This window comes from Euphorbia lathyris, chromosome 2 (assembly GCF_963576675.1).
Source record: "Euphorbia lathyris chromosome 2, ddEupLath1.1, whole genome shotgun sequence".
In the NCBI taxonomy this organism is placed as follows: Eukaryota; Viridiplantae; Streptophyta; class Magnoliopsida; order Malpighiales; family Euphorbiaceae; genus Euphorbia; species Euphorbia lathyris.
The window spans coordinates 15201951-15207808 of NC_088911.1; the positions used below are offsets into that span (position 1 = coordinate 15201951).

Consider the following 5858-nt stretch of genomic DNA (forward strand, 5'->3'; position numbering starts at 1 on the left):
TAAATTTGTCAATTTTGTGCGATAAAGCAGAAAATTGGGCTTGTAGCATCGCGACTGGATCAAGTTCAACTATACCTTTAACCGATGGTGTGGTTGAGGATGATGGTTTTGCCACCGGCATATGTCCACGTTCCGTGGGCCACATACTGCTGTTGATTGCCATTTCCTCCAAAAGTTCTCTCGCTTGGGCTGATGTTTTCTTCATAAATAGCCCTCCCGACATAGCATCTAATGAACCCCTAGTTGTAGGATTTAGTCCATTGTAGAATGTTTGCATTAAAAGTTCAGCGGGTAATTGGTGGTGTGGGCATAAACGTTGAAGTTCTTTAAAACGTTCCCAAGTTTCATAAAGAGTCTCATTATCATTTTGAGAAAAAGACGCTAACTCCTTTATGACTCTTGCGGTTTTTGCTAAAGGAAAATATTTTGATAAAAATGCTTGGGCTAATTGTTTCCAAGTGGCAAAAGTTGCGGCTGGCATAGAAGTTAACCATTCTTTGGCTCTATCCTTCAAAGTGAAAGGAAAGAGGCGAAGTTTGATTGCTTCTGCAGTCACATATGGGATTTTAAAAGTGTCACAACTTTTAAGGAAATTTGTTAAATGGGTGTTAGGATTTTCGTTAGGTAACCCGTAAAATGTTACATTATTTTGCAACATATTAAGCAAAGCTGGCTTAATTTCAAATTGATTTGCGGTGATTCTGGGTCTAACGATACTATTGGTCACACCGGCCACACCTGGCCTAGCGTAATCCATAAGTGTTGGTGGGTCTGCCATTTTTTCTGGCTCGGTAAATGTTTTTACTGGAGTCTTATTTTTGTTTTTCTTGTTTTTCTTGTTCTTCCTAATGGTTTTCTCAATTTCTGGGTCTATAGGGTCCGGTACAATGCCTGAACTTCGAGAACTGCGCATGAACCTGAAATCTTGCACGAACCGAAACTACCTACAAAACAGAATTTGAAAAATAAATAAATTAGTAAATGAAAATTATTAAATTATAAAAGTTAAAATAAGTATGTTTAAACCTAGATTCGAAATAAAACACGAAAAATTTTAAAATTTTGTCAAAAATTTTGGCGTTCCCCGGCAATGGCGCCAAAAACTTGTTGAGCGATTTCCGCAAGTGCACGGTATACGCTTGTAGTAATAAAAGATATCGAACCCACAGGGAACGCTTTTTAACAAAAACTTTATTTAATTCGGTTTTAATCACGTGTTTAGGTTTAATAAAAGAAATATGTTTAATTGATGGAATTGGTTTTGGTAAATTAGGATTAGATAGAAGTATTATATCGAGTTTAGAGAACAGTTCTGTCTTGAGATTTTGATTACAAGACAGATACTACCGTAATTGGAATAAATAGAAGGTATAAAACTCATTTTCATAAAGCAAAGAAAGCAACTTTAACTTTGTAAAGATTATGGACATGTAACAATATAGCGATTTATTCAATTGAGTGGCTTTGAACCGTAGAAATCTCTCTGGATCAGAGCAGATTGCTACCTTAATCAAACTAGTATTTTATGTCTGATAAGCCGCGATCAGCGATCATGTCATCCATAAAAACTAAATCTGCCAAGTGTTCAACAAAGTTCTTATATGAATAAGATGGAAATAGAACGTTTTAATAAAAACACCAATTTATCATTTTGAAAATCATTTTGTCAGAACAATATCAAAATAACAACAGAAAGAATGTATTGAATAAATAAGTATATCATTAATGAAATGTGAATTTTCACAAGTTAACAGAGAAGTAGAAACTTAGATAGCATTGTAACGAAAACTTTGAGATCCGGGTTGTCAATCTTTCCCTCAAACTCCGTAGGTGCGTCATGTTGGTCCCTTGTTTAGTTGCAAGTATAGTTCCAAGGGGGGGGGTTAGGAACTATTTAAACTTTTTCGCAATTTAGGCAGACTTTTTTTTCTAAAGAAAAAGGTTTGAACAGCGGCGCTGAGTAAACAGCAAGATACTGGCTTAGTCAATAGGTGACTAGGTCAGTTCCTCAGCTTGAGTCAGGAGATAGCACTTGGAGTCTATTCCTGAACTCAGACGTTCAACGCGCACAACTCAAGTTGACCTCTTTACTTGGTCAGTTTTGATTATTTAAAGCAAGCAATATAAATTAGGAGTTAAGGTTTAGAAATACTTCACTCAGCAGATTTATCCAGGTTCGACTTCTTCTAAGCCTACGTCCTGTCCCCGGAACACTTCCGAGATTTCGAATCCTCTATTGAGCTCTTTAAAGGTAGAGCCTCAAACCTTTTACAATATCAGCAATTGAGTATGACAAGAGTACCTTCCTCTATACTTCTACTCAATCCTAATCTCTCTGCTGAGTACTTAAAACCGAGTACTCAGCCTCTCCTTTCTATTTCTAGAAATGATAAGTGTTTTTGTCCTAATACAAAGATGTGCTAAGACACTTTAGACGATTTACAATCACTCTAGACTTTTACACAAATATGAAAATGTAGTGTAAGAAATTTGCTTTGCTTCTTGCTTGCAAAACTTGTAGAGATTTGGTCAGCGTAATGGCTTGATCAAGTTCTATGTGTTGTGAAGCTTGTGATGGCACTATTTATAGAGACGTCTGGTCATTCGGTCATTTCGAATTTCGAAATAACCGTTGGAGGGAAATGGCTATATGTCATTGTCATCCTGACTTGCACAGAGCTCTCGGCCAATCATAATCGTGTATCTTCTGTCCTCGGTCAGCACAGCAGATGGTCTCTCCTTTTATGGTAAAGTCAACTGGACAACATACTGTGTCGTCTGAACTTTGCCAAAAGAGGAAACACTTTGTCTGGAAGTTTTCCTTTGCCAGCTGCTGTCTTGTACGCTTTGTCGAGACTACTCAGCAGCTTCATCTTGAAGTTGTTCCCGAAGGTCTTCTAGATCCTTCCGATTGCTGAGTTGCGTTTTGAACAAAAACGACAGCGTCTTGACATACGCGGGCCGAGTGTACTGAGTTGTTTGACTTGGGCCTTGGTTTCCGTATTGGGCTTGGGCCTTCCAATCCTTATGACTTATAACATTTATACTCAACATTGAACAAGCACATTAGTAGAATAAATCAAAGCATTTAAACTTAGTGTGTTTAGGATATTTGTTATAATTTATATTTAAACAATTTTGTCAAATCAAAATTATGTGGAAAGGTATTTCAACAAACTCCCCCATTTTGATGTTGGCAAAACTATTCAGCAAGGCACTCAGTATGAGCTCCCCCATGATAGTTGACCTTATATCATTTAGCAAACTCCCCCGTAAGGGTTGCACTACTGACTTAGTTTTAATTGCATCATTTAAGAATTTAAATGAGTGAGTCTAAGGTCAGTTTTTAGGTGTAGGTCAGCTATATTACATATTCTATTTACTCAGTGTTAAGCGGAAGTTTTAGATGTACAGAGCGCACTGAGCAAATTTTTGTTCAATGAGTTCTTTATCAGAATGTTTCATAAGATCATAGTATGATGTCAAACATGTTATCAGCATATCATTTAGTCAATAAATATTATAAGTGATAAGTATGGCTGATGAAGATACAAAGTAACTCAGTACTATAAAAGCATATATCATAACTCAGTATTGAAATCAGGAAATAAAGTATGATATATATATTGAGAGAAGTCAGCAAGTACATAGACAAAAGAAGTAAACTAGACAAAATGGGTTACACAGATGTGGCTTAAGCATGCTAGTCTATCTATTTCTTTTTCTTGCCCTGTGACTGACTTCGCTCGTACTGACGTCGCTCATGCTGAGCTCTGATAGCTTGCGCTTTCTCCCCTATTTTGTCAACTTCAGGGAGCTTGAACGCATCGGTTAAGACAGCACGAGAAAGTTCTTGTGAAAGCTCTTTTAGTTTGTCAGCACTTTCGTTCACGCCATCAAAAATGGCAACTCCATCAGCTGAGACTTCTACTGGTATATGAAGATCAGCAGCACTGAGCATATTTACACTGAAGGCTTGAGCTTTGGCTTGCCAGATGAGAGCTTCAGAGAGGCCAGCGAAGACTTGGTGGAATGTCTTCAGAAGTGCTGAGTCATAGTGATGTCGTTGAAAATTATTATGACGGATATGGTTGAAGGATTGTTGTGCGAGGGACAACAATTCATTCTGCTTCAACGTGTCAGTATCCATTTCTTGCTTGTTCAGGTTAAGTAGCCTGATAGCCTCACTGATTTGCTCAACTGAGCACTGACTATAGGACACCATTTGCTCATTTGTCTTGAGTTGCTCAGTATGCAGCTGAGCAAAAAGCATCTTCAGTTCTGAGGAAGTGGCGTAGTCAGTGTTCACAGCAGATAACTTCTGGACTTGCTGATGTAGCGAGTTCAGATGTTGAATTGTGGACAGTTGAATCTCTGCCAACTTGGCAAGTGAGTCTTGCTTTGCTTGCTGGGCTTGAAATGATAAGACGACATTCAGCAGGTCCTTGAGTCCCTTGACTTCGTTGAGAAGTAGAGTGACTTGGGAGAGCTGAGTTGTCTCTGGGAATGAGGATCCAGCAGCAGGTGAAGCAGACTGTTGAAGATCTTGGATGAGAGCTTGCACTGAGTCGATGAGCTTCTTGCCGGACTCAGTGGCATCCCTATGTACATCCGTATGACCAGAAGAGAAGGGTGTGAAAGGAGTACCCTGGTCAGTGACAGGATGAGTTTGCTCAATCTGCACTTGAGATGGAGGAATTGTTGTGTAATCGGCAGAGAGATTGGTTGTAGAGGTGTTAACTCGAACACTGTCTGTGCTGACGGCAGAAGGATGGGGAGTCAGCACCATGCTTGAGGAGACAGCATGAGCAGTGGTCGGTTCAACCTGACTGGTTGAAGTAGTGGAAGTATGATGCTCGGCATGTTCCTGTTGAGAAGAAACAGAGGCTTGTTTTTCCAACGGCGTTGTAGTAGAGGAAGTTGAGGGCCGTTTGAAAAATTTTAATTGGACGGTAGAAGGATCCTTTGTTGTCTTGGAGAGGACAAGTTCAGGAATAGATGGTGATTGCAAAGGGGGTTCACTGACCAATTTCTCACTGGCCTTAACCAGCTTTCGCCTTCTACGTGGTGGAGAGGTATGATGAGCAGGTTCTTCTGAGTGAGTAGGTTCTTTTTCCTCAGTATGGGTCTGGTCAGCTTGATCCACTTGCTCAACTCCAGCAGCTAACTCAGTGTCAGTCTGCACAGCTCCACCAACTAACCCAGTGTTAGCGTCCTCAGCTTCAATTTCGCTGTCATACTCTTCAGACTCCTCAGCGTCATCCTGACCGCTGGTTTCATCGTCTTCTTCTTCTTCTTCAGTATTATCTCCATCAAGTTCTTCCTCAACTTGGGAGATGAAGTGGTCATCTAACTGGACCTCAGGTTCCTCAGCATCAGTACCTTGGCATTGAATGAAATGAGAATCACCCGGTACAATAAAATCTGTCAGCATGACGTCGAGAGGTGCCAGTGTTGAAGACTTCTGCTTCTTCTGAGGTAGCTCAGTAGCTTCCTCAGTGTCAGGCTCATCTTGCCTGCTTCTCTTCTCAGCTGACGTTCCAGCTGACCTCTGCCTCTTTGCTAGAGACACAGCATTAGGTGCCTCAGCAGATTTTCTCTTGCGAGAAACTAGGGCCTTAGTTCTTCGCCCTTTCTTAGGCTCAGCAATAGTCTCCTCAGTCTGATCAGCTTGGCCAGCAGCAGCAGCAGCTTTTCCTTTCTTCAAGGGCTGTCCAAATTTAAGTGCCCTCAGTGAGGCAGCTGTGATTTCGGTTCCTCTGAAGGATTCCTCACCTTCGAGGTCAATCTTGTGGTCGATGAGGATCCTGGTGATGATTGATCCCAACCTCATTGTACCCGTGCTGCGTAGGAACCCA

General features: G+C 40.5%; 1 non-coding gene across 1 annotated transcript; it reads left to right on the forward strand.

The window, feature by feature from the left end:
* Positions 1 to 293: 293 nt before the first annotated feature.
* Positions 294 to 400, forward strand: LOC136221227 (small nucleolar RNA R71). The gene has a single exon (XR_010685005.1). It is a non-coding gene; the product is annotated as a small nucleolar RNA R71 (small nucleolar RNA).
* The last annotated feature ends 5458 nt before the right edge of the window (positions 401 to 5858 follow it).